This window comes from Salvelinus sp. IW2-2015, unplaced genomic scaffold, assembly GCF_002910315.2.
Source record: "Salvelinus sp. IW2-2015 unplaced genomic scaffold, ASM291031v2 Un_scaffold1415, whole genome shotgun sequence".
Lineage (NCBI taxonomy): Eukaryota > Metazoa > Chordata > Actinopteri > Salmoniformes > Salmonidae > Salvelinus > Salvelinus sp. IW2-2015.
Window position 1 is genome coordinate 366,375 of NW_019942892.1, and position 12,748 is coordinate 379,122.

Below are 12,748 nucleotides of genomic sequence, written 5' to 3' on the forward strand. Positions count from 1 at the left end.
CGTCTCGCTCTCTCGCTCCTCGCTGCTTCTGTCCTTGCTTGCTGTCTCTCTGGTCTCTCTCTCGCTCCTTCACTGTTTTTTCTCTCTGTCTCCTCTCGCTCCTTCACTCTCCTTCTGGTCCCTCTCTCTCTCGCTCCTTCCACGGTCTCTTCGTATTTCTCTCGCTCTCGCCTTCACTCTCTCTCTGTACCCTCTCTCTCTCGGCTCTTCACCTGTCTCTGTCTCTCTCGCTCCTTCACTTCTGTCTCTCTGTCTCTCCTCTCTCGCTCCCCTCCTTCTGTCTCTTCTTTCTCTCGCTCCTTTGCTGTCTCTCTGTCCTCTCTCTCCTCTCTTCTTCACCGAGTTTGTCTCTGTTTAATTACAAGTGTTGCTGTTAGCTAAACTGTTGTTGTGTGTAGGTGTCTATGCTGGAGGGTGCGTTAGACTGATGGGTCTTCCTCAGCTGCCTGGGACGTGCTTGCACGCGTATAGAAGGCTGCTTGGACCAGGGCCCAGCTAAGAGGCTAATGTACTCCCACACTTGGGCCTGGGATTGGGTTGTTGGGGCCTATGCTCTGACAAGGTAGGCTTCCTAGCCACTGTGCTTCTGCCTCTGCATTGCTTGCTCTTTTGGAGGTTTAGGCTGGGTATCTGTAAAGCACGTTGTGACATCTGCTGATGTAGAAAGGGCTTATTAAAATACATTTTATTTGATTGGTTGAAGGTCGCACAACATTATTATATTCGAACTAATATAAATGTACCTCATAACTACTCACCTTGAACCAAGGCAGGTAGCCTAGCGGGGCGGCAGGTAGCCTAGCGGTTAGAGCATTGGGCCAGTACTGAAAGGTTGCTGGATTGAATCCCCGAGCTGACAAGGTGAAAATCTGTCGTTCTGCCCATGAACAAGGCAGTTAACCCACTGTTCCCCGGTAGGCTGTCATTGAAAATAAGAATTTGTTCTTAACTGACTTGCCTAGTTAAATAAAGGTAAAATATATATTTTTTAAAGTTCATATTGTTTATTTTCTTAACTTCTTTCAAACCCAACTCTCCTCCCTCCCTCCCTCCCCCCTCCCTCCCTCCCTCCCTCCCTCCCTCCCTCCCTCCCTCCCTCCCTCCCTCCCTCCCTCCCTCCCTCTCCCAGCTGAAGTCTCTGGGCTATATGTGTGGTCTGGTGTCAGAGAAGGGTCCGCTGTCTCTGGAGTTGAACCGAACTGTGGACCTGCTGGCTGGACTGGGGGATGAGAAGGCTGAGACTGGTGAGAGGGTGCGGTGTCATTGGGGAGTATACAAATTATAGGCAGGAATAAAACCGTAAAACATTTGAATGGGAAACAACATTAGCTCGATATGGGCTCTCAGTAGATTGGCGTTGACGAAGCAGACGGGATGAGATATAGGTTCTGAGCCAAATGCTACAGCAACGTACAGAGCACTCCTCCAGTGGGATCAATTCCTCACTTGTCCTAGTCCTCTTTTCTCCTACCTCTTTCAGTCCACAGCTTGCAGAGCCCTTATAAAAAACTGAAGGAGGCCCTGTCTTCTGTGGAGGCATTTGAGAGACATTATCTTGTAAGTTCAGATATGAATCATGTTGGTTTGTATGTGGTGACAAGCTGTCAGATAAAAAGTATGTTGGCTTGATTCATTAAACTAAACGGCATCAATTTATCCCCCTGTGCCTCCCTCCCTCCTTCCTTCCCTCTCTACTCCCTCCCTGCCTCCCTCCCTCCTTTCCTAATTTCCTCGCTCCATCCCTCCTTTCTTCCCTCCTTTCCTCTTTCCCTCCATTCCTCTCTCCCTCCTTTCCTTCTTTCCTCGCTCCCACCTTTCCTCCATCTTCCCTCCTTTCTTCCCTGCTTTCCTCTCTCCCTCCTTTCCTCCTTTCCTCCCTCCCTCCCTCCATCCTCTATCTGTCCATCAGGAGTTGTCCCATGCTGCTGTGGAGATGTACAGGGCCATCGGCAGGATGAGGTCAGCGGGGCTCGTTGGGAAGAGCCTGGCTGAGTTCTACATGTAAGAGACCGTGATGGTCATCATTCCACTTCCGCCTGGAAATGTCTTTCTACCGTCTTCTGTCAAGTACAGGACATCTAGTAACTTCATTGTGTGTGTGTGTGTGTGTGTGTGCGTGTGCGTGTGTGTGTGCGTGTGCGCGTGCGCGTGTGCGCGTGATAAGGAGGAAGGGTGATCCTGAGCAGGCGGAGAGCTTCTTACAGAATGCTCTGAGGTCATACGTGTCAGAGGGGTGGAGCCTACTTGTCACTCACACCAGGAAGCAGATGGCCGAGTGCCAGAAACTGCAGGGGAAGACAGAGAAGTATCCCCAATCAATGAAACCCCAAAGAGCCAGTAAGGCAGAGGCAGGAGCACAGCGGAAAAACTCCCTGGAAGGCAGGAACCTTCACTGGATGTAAATGAGTAGAAAAGTGTAATGCCAAAGATGTCAATTGTTGCCATTATGTAATCACTTTGAATGAATGCCATTCACTTTTTCTATATTCAGATTCAGAGAACTTTGATGTCCTCAGAGAGGCAATTCATTTTGCAGCAGTCATAACACACAATTTTGAATAAAAACAAATAAGAAGAAAACTACAACAAATAGCAAAGGGTGTTTACTATAAGCTAGTCTGAAGGACCAATTTATTTTGCATATTGTAGCTCTTGTTCTCATTGCCCATTGCCTGCTTATTTCCTTGACAACCCACCCTTAGCTACCTGCAGACAAGTGCCTTGTTGGCAGGTGATGCCAATCTGACCAATGAGGAAAGGATTCACTTCTGTCAGGAGATCCTGACTTTCGCCAACCAATCAACAGACAGCAAGGGTAAGCAGCCAGTCATAGCAGATTATTTTAGTCAGTCAACATGGTTTAGGTCTACCCCCTGTTCCTGGAGAGCTACTCTCCTGTCCTGTAGGTTTTCGCTCCAACCCCAGTCGTAACTAACCTGGGCCTCGTTCGATTGCCAAACGTTTTCGAATGTTTGCGGATTAGAAATGCCGTTGATTTCGAGCCGACGTGATTCCTTATTCTACATGTCAGAGAGGCGTGTTTGTTCTACGTAACATATTTCTAACGGAAAGTTCCAGAACGTTGCGTCCTGCTGAACGTGTCAGGTGTGCTAGGTTAGTGTTGGATCCCTGATGTAGATCCATCCATTGACACGTTATTATATTTCACCGTGCCCCTGTCTCTCTCTCTCCCTTCACCTCTTATCCCTCTACAGCCCAGAAGGTGACGCTCGGTATGAGTTCTTTCGCCCAGCTCAAGCAGCTGCAGTTCCGCCCGGCAACAGCCACGGTGCACTCTGGCACCGCCCTGCAGGTAGAGTTGTGTCTGCGCAGCTTGATGCCTGTGGCCGTGCCTCTGGAGCAACTGGCTGCCAGTGTTCACTTAAATCTGGAGCAGGGAGAGACTAACGGGAAGACCAGGGGGCCAGAGAGACGGCTATACCCAGGGACGGTGGTTTTCCCCCTGGGTAACTCCTCAGCGATGCCCCCCTCCGCTGCTGGTCCTTCTCCGGAGCTGGAAGAGATCCAGGACCGCAGTCCCTCGGACCCTCGTAGCCTCAACTCCACCGGCATGGTGTGTAAGAACACACACCTGGTCATGCGTCGTCATGACAGCAGCCCGTCACCGGACACGCCCAACCTTGTCAGCCCAGTTCCTGTTGTCATGGATGACGGGGCAAATATGCTAATGAGCGGTGATGTCACTCTGCTGCTGGGCAACAACAGCATTGTCTTCAGTGTACCAGTAAGACCCTTATTATAATGCTGTGATTGTCCTCTTCCACAGGACAGGGCTGTTACTGCAAATATAGGACGTCATTATCACATGAGATTGTAGATTGTCCATTGACTCTTATCTCTCTTTCTCTCTCTCTCTCTCCCCCTCTCTTTCTCCCTCTCTCGCTCCCTCTCTCTCTCTTGCTCCCTCCCTCTGTTCTCCCTCCCCCTCCTCTCTCTCTCATCCCTCCCCTTCCCTTCTTTATTCCCGTCCCCCTCTCTCTCTCTCGCCTCCCTCCCTCTTACTCCCTCCCCCCCCTCTCTTCTCTTCCCTCCCTCCCTCCTCTCCCTCCCTCTTTCTCTTTCTCCCTCTTCTTCTCCCTCCTCCTCTTTCTCTCCTCCTTCTCCCTCCCCCTCTCTCTCTCTCTCTTTCTCTCCCTCTTTCTCCCCTCCCCTCTCGCTCTCTCTCTTCTCCCTCTTTCTCTCCCTCTCTCCCTCCCCTTTCTCTCCCTCTTTCTCCCTCCCCCTTTCGCTCTCTCCCTCTCTCTCTCTCTCTCTCTCTCCCTCCCTCTCTCTCCCCCGGTGTAGAGTCAGGAGCTGGGTACCTATACGTTGCGTCAGCTGTGTGCCACAGTGGGCCAGGTCCAGTTTATCCTCCCTCACATCTCTCCTCTGGTCCACTATGAGGTCTATTCTCAGGAGCCCCAGCTCACTGTGGAGCCCCTCACAGGTCTCTCTCTCTCTCTCTCTCTCTGACACATTTAGTTTGAGTTATTTGCACCAAAGAAAACAAGTGATAGACAACAATACAGATAAAAACGAAATTTAATAAAACGGTATACAGGTATGGTTGGAATCCAAGAGCTTATATGAAAAACAAACCACAAAAAAACTAGATACAAGTACAAAAATAAAAATAGGTTTGTTAAAACAGATTAAACAACTACTAATTGAAAGACTCAAATTTTGTCTATGATACACACAGTTGAAGTTACTGATATAATAACACCTGTACTAGCACACACCTCTAACTTCCTTCTTACTGGACACGGAGACATAAAAATGGTATCCACGAGTTCATCTGACTCTGGGGACGTAGATACAGGGCCTCATTGACAAAATCCAGAAGTATCCCTTTAAGAAACATTTTGCAACAGAATCTGCGGACCCCGGTGGCAAAAAATGTATAAAACCGAAAGCTTACCTTGACTTGGAAGAGTTACAGTGTTGGATAGCCTAGCTTGCTAGCCAACATATATAGCATTCCTCTCTGTTTGAGTCAGGATGTTGAGTAGGCTTAAATGAGCAGTAAGTGAAAGGTAAACTGAGAAAAAAAGTACCCTCTCCCTCTTTGAGTCAACTACTCACCACATTTTATGCACTGCAGTGCTTATGCTTTCAGTACTAGATTCATTCTCTGATCCTTTGATTGGATGGACAACATGTGAGTTCATGCTGCAAGAGCTCTGATAGGTTGGGGGACGTCCTCTGCAAGTCGTCATAATTACTGTATAGGTCTATGGAAGGGGGTGAGAACCATGAGCCTCCTAGGTTTTGTATTGAAGTCAATGTACCCAGAGGAGGACAGAAGCTGTCTGTCCTCCGGCTATACCATGGTGCCAATAGAACTGTTTGGCCTTAATGACCATCGTTATGTTTGGAGGAAAAAGGGGGAGGCTTGCAAGCCGAAGAACACCATCCCAACCGTGAAGCACAGGGGTGGCAGCATCATGTTGTGGGGGTGCTTTGCTGCAGGAGGGACTGGTGCACTTCACAAAATAGATGGCATCCTGAAGAAGGAAGATTATGTAGATATATTGAAGCAACATCTAAAGACATCAGTCAGGAAGTTAAAGCTTGGTCGCAAATGGGTCTTCCAAATGGACAATGACCCCAAGCATACATCCAAAGTTGTGGCATAATGGCTTAAGGACAACGAAGTCAAGGTATTGGAGTGGCCATCACAAAGCCTTGACCTCAATCCTCAAGAAAATTTGTGGGCAGAACTGAAATTGTTTGCGAGCAAGGAGGCCTACAAACCTGACTCCGTTACACCAGCTCTGTCAGGAGGAATGGGCCAAAATTCATTGTGGGAAGCATGTTGAAGGCTACCCGAAACATTTGACCCAAGTTAAACAATTTAAAGGCAATGCTACCATATACGAATTGAGTGTATGTAAACTTCTGACCCACTGGGAATGTGATGAAATAAATAATTCTCTACTATTATTCTGACATTTCACATTCTTAAAATAAAGTGATGATCCTAACTGACCTAAGACAGAGAATTTTTACTAGGATTAAATGTCAAGAATTGTAATAAAAAAAACTGAATTTAAATGTATTTGGCTAAGATGTATGTAAACTTCCAAATTCAACTGTATAAGGACTTTGAAATGATTTATGCTTTATACTTTAACTTTTTCTTTTGATTCTTAAGTATATTTTTGAAATTACATTTACTTTTGAAACTTAAGTATATTTAAAACCAAATACTTTTAGACTTTTACTCAAGTAGTATTTTACTGGGGTACTTTTACTTGAGTCATTTTCTATTAGGGTATCTTTACTTTTACTACAGTTTGGCTTTTGGGTACTTTTTCCACCACTGTCCATACTGTGTTTTCCTTGTCTTAAGTGTGCTTTTACCCTTTGTCCTATGATTTTGATATAGGACAATTTCATTGCTGTTTTGTGTAATGCATTTAGTGTTTAAAAAAATATTTATATTGTTTTTGGTGACTGTCATGTATTAAAAATGTTAAATACAATGTTTGAAATGACCATTTTCAAAAACACACACTGTCTCTGTCTCAGACCAGCTGCTGGCAGGCCTCCCCCAGAGGGCAAAGGTCAGGTTGCAGACAGGTCACTACACTGTGAAGAAGGGAGACGCCCTGCAGCTCACTAACATAGATAGCATGCCCATCCTCACCTCCTCCTCCTGCCCTGCTACCATCCTCAACAGCACTGCAGGTCAGAACAGAGGAATCGTGAGAAATGTTCACATATGAAATTCGGTTCCCTGGTTCGGTATCCTGGAGCATTTCTACAACAAAAAAAATGAATTCTAAAAAAAAATACGTTTTGCTTTCATAAGGCCTGAAAATAACAGTTTCAGGATGCGATTTGCAAGACGCATAATTCTACATGATGTTATTAGCAAGCTAGTTTGTTTACAATGAACGAAAAGTTACACGCGAATTGCGCTGCCGCGTCACAATAACTGGCACTCGTTTCAGCCAGGGTTCGTTTGCGTTTCACACATGCTTTATGGCTCGGATGAGCGCACTAAATCCTCCAGGATCCGGACATGTGAACACACCCTAAGTTGTATCCTGATCCTAGCTGTAGTTTTCTGCTCGTCCGTGTCTTCCTTCTCAACTTAGTTCCGCACCAATCATCCTTCCTCATCCCTCACTGAGTATCTCATTTTTTTTCTCTCTCTCTTCCTCTGTCCTCTCGTCTCCTCTGCAGAGCGTGTGGATGAGAGTGTTCTGTTCATCCAGTCGTCTGACAAAGTGACCTGTATCTCTCTACCTCCCACCCCTCCCTATCACACCCTGGAGTTTCAGCTGGAGGTACTGTGTGTCATCCCTTCTGACCCAGTCCGGCCCGAGAACCAGAGACTCACAAACGGAGAGATACGCCACCGGCCCCGGAGCTACAACCTCCCCGATAACCACATGACCGCCATCAACCAGAGGGTACTGAGGACAGAGATATGTTTACACAATACATGATCTTGTTAATAGCAATGCAGGATAAATAACGTAGGTAGTGATTTTCAATGACTTTCAGGCTTTGTTATGCATTTCGTCTACAGTCGTGGCCAAAAGTTTTGAGAATTACACAAATAATTTCCACAAAGTCTGCTGCTTCAGTGTCTTTAGATATTTTTGTCAGATGTTACTATGGAATACTGAAGTATAATTACAAGCATTTCATAAGTGTCAAAGGCTTATGTTGACAATTACATGAAGTTGATGCAAAGAGTCAATATTTGCAGTGTTGACCCTTCTTTTTCAAGACCTCTGCAATCCGCCCTGGCATGAGGTCAATTAACATTTCTTGGCCACATCCTGACTGATGGCAGCCCATTCTTGCATAATCAATGCTTGGAGTTTGGCAGAATTTGTGGGTTTTTGTTTGTCCACCCGCCTCTTGAGGTTTGACCACAAGTTCTCAATGGGATTAACTTCTGGGGAGATTCCTGGCCATGGACCCAAAATATTGATGTTTTGTTTCCCGAGCCACTTAGTTATCACTTTTGCCTTATGGCAAGGTGCTCCATCATGCTGGAAAAGGCATTGTTTGTCACCAAACTGTTCCTGGATGGTTGGGAGAAGTTGCTCTCGGAGGATGTGTTGGTACCATTCTTTATTCATGGCTGTGTTCATAGGCAAAATTGTGAGTGAGCCCACAACCTTGGCTGAGAAGCAACCCAACACATGAATGGTCTCAGGATGCTTTACTGTTGGCATGACACAGGACTGATGGTAGCGCTCACGTTGTCTTCTCCGGACAAGCTTTTTTCTGTCCTTGATATTTTTCTTGGAGAGAAGTGGCTTCTTTGCTGCCCTTCTTGACACCAGGCCATCCTCCAAAAGACTTCGCCTCACTGTGCGTTCAGATGCACTCACACCTGCCTGCTGCCATTCCTGAGCAAGCTCTGTACTGGTAGTGCCCCGATGCCGCAGCTGAATCAACTTTAGGAGATGGTCCTGGCACTTGCTGGACTTTCTTGGGCGCCCTGACACCTTCTTCACAACAATTGAACCGCTCTCCTTGAAGTTCTTGATGATCCGATAAGTGGTTGATTTAGGTGCAATCTTACTGGCAGCAATATCCTTGCCTGTGAAGCCCTTTTTGTGCAAAGCAATGATGACAGCACGTGTTTCCTTGCAGGTAACCATGGTTAACAGAGGAAGAACAATGATTCCAAGCACCACCCTCCTTTTGAAGCTTCCAGTCTGTTATTCGAACTCAATCAGCATGACAGAGTGCTCTCCAGCCTTGTACTCATCAACACTCACACCTGTGTTAACGAGAGAATCACTGACATGATGTCAGCTGGTCCTTTTGTGGCAGAGCTGAAATGCAGTGGAAATGTTTTTGGGGTTTAAGTTCATTTGCATGGCAAAGAGGGACTTTGCAATTAATTGTAATTCACCTGATCACTCTTCATAACATTCTGGAGTATATGCAAATTGCCATCATACAAACTGAAGCAGCAGACTTTGTGAAAATTAATATTTGCGTCATTCTCAACTTTTGGCCACGACTGTACATTGTCAAGTCAAATATTATTTTTCTTCATTTATAAAGAATTGGATGGCTTATTTTGAATGGAGACAAGTAACATATTCTGTCATTGTCTCTGTCTGTTCTCTGTGCACAGATGTCTATAGACTGTCCCTGGTCCATCTACTCCACTCCAATATCCCTCACCTTCTACATCCCCTTTAAGGCCAAGCACTCACTACTATCAGCAGGGAACAGGTAAACCCTCACTACTATCAGCAGGGAACAGGTAAACTCTCACTACTATCAGCAGGGAACAGGTAAACCCTCACTTCTATCAGCAGGGAAGGTAAACCTTCTCACTTCTATCAGCAGGGAACAGGTAAACCTCACTACTATCACAGGGACAGGTAAACACTCACTACTATCAGCAGGGAATCAGGTAAACCCTCACTCTATCAGCAGGGAACGTCATAAACCCTCACTTCTATCAGCAGGGAACAGGTAACCCTCACCTTCTCAGCTACTATCAGCAGGGAACACGTAAACACCCTCACTACTATCAGCAGGAACAGGTAAACCCTCACTACTTCAGCAGGGAACAGGTAACCTCATCACTACTGGTCGCAGGGAACAGGTAAACCCTCACTACTGTCAGCAGGGAACAGTAAACCCTCACTACTGTCAGCAGGGAACAGGTAAACCCTCACTACTGTCAGCAGGGAACAGGTAAACCTCACTATATCAGCAGGGAACAGGTAAACCCTCACTACTATCAGCAGGAAGCAGGTAAACCTCACTACTATCAGCAGGGAACAGGTAAACCTCACTACTGTGCAGGGAACAGGTAAACCCTCACCTACTGGCAGCAGGAACAGGTAAACCCTCACTACTGCAGCAGGGAACAGGTAAACCCTCACTACTGGCAGCAGGGAACAGGTAAACCTCACTACTGTCAGCAGGAACAGGTAAACCTCACTACTGTCAGCAGGGAAAGGTAAACCCTCACTACTGTCAGCAGGGAACAGGTAAACCCTCACTACTGTCAGCAGGGGACAGGTAACCTCACTACTGTCAGCAGGGGACAGGTAAACCCTCACTACTGTCAGCAGGGAACAGGTAAACCCTCACTACTGTCGCAGGGAACAGGTAAACCCTCACTACTGTCAGCAGGGAACAGGTAAACCCTCACTACTGCAGCAGGGAACAGGTAAACCCTCACTACTTCGCAGGGAACAGGTAAACCCTCACTACTTCAGCAGGGAACAGGTAACCCTCACTACTTCAGCAGGGAACAGGTAAACCCCTCACTACTGTCAGCAGGGAACAGGTAAACCTCACTACTGCAGCAGGGAACAGGTAAACCCTCACTACTGGCAGCAGGGAACGGTAAACCCTCACTACTGCAGCAGGGAACAGGTAAACCCTCACTACTGTCAGCAGGGAACAGGTAAACCCTCACTACTGTCAGCAGGGAACAGGTAAACCCTCACTACTGTCAGCAGGGAACAGGTAAACCTCACTACTTACAGCAGGGACAGGTAAACCCTCACTACTGCAGCAGGGAAAGGTAAACCTCCTACTGTCAGCAGGGAACAGGTAAACCCTCACTACTGTCAGCAGGGAAACAGGTAAACCCTCACTACACTGTCCGCAGGGAACAGGTAAACCCTCACTACTGTCAGCAGGGAACAGGTAACCCTCACTACTGTCAGCAGGAACAGGTAAACCCTCACTACTGTCAGCAGGGAACAGGTAAACCCTCACTACTGTCAGCAGGGAACAGGTAACCCTCACTACTGTCAGCAGGAGACAGGTAAACCCTCACTACTGTCAGCAGGACAGGTAAACCCTGCACTATGGTCAGCAGCGGAACAGGGTAAAAGCCTCACTACTGTCAGCAGGGAACAGGTAAACCCTCACTACTGTCAGCAGGGAACAGGTAAACCCTCACTACTGTCAGCAGGGAACAGGTAAACCGGGGAAAAAAACACCTAGTATTCAAATCTTACCCTACGAGGTCCGGGGTACTGCTGGTTTTCTGTTTGTAGATCTGAAAGAATTTGACCTTTTGACCGCTACCCTTTGACTTGACTCACAGGAAGTACATCCAGGTGTGCCTACAGAACGTGTCAGATGTGAACTTTCACCTGATGGACCAGAGGCTAACAGAGAAACATCATGAGTCCTCTCTGGAGCTGCAATCCCTCAACACTAAAGCACAACAGGTAACTTAACAATGAGCCATCATAAGAACCATACATCTGACAAGTCTTAATATCAGCAATATTCCAATAGCCCTATTTTCATCACAGATTTAAGATCTTCACTTTTGTAACTTTCACTTGATGTAAGGTGGTTCTCTCTCTCTCTATATATAGTTGGTGTGCAGTAAGCAGTGTGTGTACTACGTATGGGATGTGAGGTGGAAGGAAAACATGCCACTCTGTCTACAGTGTGTGTTCTCTACCAGCTTCTCTTCTGCTTCTGAGGAAGTCTCAGCCTTCAAACCCTACCACTACGAGTTTCAACTGGAGAGAGTGACAGTGGGTAGCCTAATGTACCTGGTACCTACCTGATCCTGTCAGCTTAAAGGCCCAGTGCAGTCAAAGTTTTGTTTTACCTGTGTTTTGTATCATATTGTACAACAGCTGATGAAACTAACACTGTAAAAGTGTGAAACATTTTCATCAGTGTTTATTTCCTGGTCATTTCTGATTGAAAATACAATCTACACAGGTCCTACTAATCAGCAGATTTGCATGGGTGGAGTTTTGGCTTGCCTGGCGACATCACCAGGCCATGTAAGTTAATAGACCAATAACAGAGTTTCAAACCTCCACCAATAACAGCTAGTTTTCAGGTTCCATATCCCTCCCATTAGGCTCGTCCAATTATGCCCCTCATTTAGACCACTCCCAGACAGTCATAGCAAAATTATTGCTTTAGCTTTTTGCTAAACAGCTACTTTTGTTTCTTTTTTTACAATTTTTACTGTGTTCTACCCTACTGTGTTCCACTCTACACCTGTGTTCCACTCTACACCTGTGTTCCACTCTGCGTCTGTGTTCCACTCTATACCTGTGTTCCACTCTACACCTGTGTTCCACTCTGCGTCTGTGTTCCACTCTACACCTGTGTTTCACTCTACACCTGTGTTTCACTCTACACCTGGGTTCTACTCTTATATCTGTGTTCTACATCTGTGTTCTACTTTATATCTGTGTCTCACTCTACATCTGTGTTCTACTTTGCTGTGTTCTACATCTGTGTTCTACTTTATATCTGTGTTCACATGTGTTCTACTTATATCTGTTTCTACTTTATATCTGTGTCTACATCTGTGTTCTGCATCTGTGTTCTACTTTATATCTGTGTTCTACATTGTGTTCTACTTTATATCGTGTTCTACATCTGTGTTCTGCATCTGTGTTCTACTTTATACTTGTGTTCTACATCTGTGTTCTGCTTTATATCTTGTGTTCTACATCTGTGTTCTGCAACTGTGTTCTACTTTATATCTGTGTTCTACATCTGTTTCTACATCTGTGTTCTACTTTATATCTTGGTTGTACATCTGTGTTTTTACTTTATATCTGTGTTCTACATCTGTGTTCTACTTGTACATCTGTGTTCTGCATCTGTGTTCTACTTTTATATGTGTTCTACCATCTGTGTTCTACATCTGTGTTCTACTTTATATCTGTGTTCTGCAGGGTTGGGGTCAATTGTAATTAGTCAGTCAATTCAGAAAGTAAACTGAAAAGTAGAAAATATGTTTTTCAAA

The 12,748-nt window shown here is 45.9% G+C and overlaps 1 pseudogene; it reads left to right on the forward strand.

The window, feature by feature from the left end:
* Positions 1-12,748, forward strand: part of LOC112070750 (trafficking protein particle complex subunit 10-like) — a 32,154-nt pseudogene that overhangs the window by 17,775 nt on the left and 1,631 nt on the right.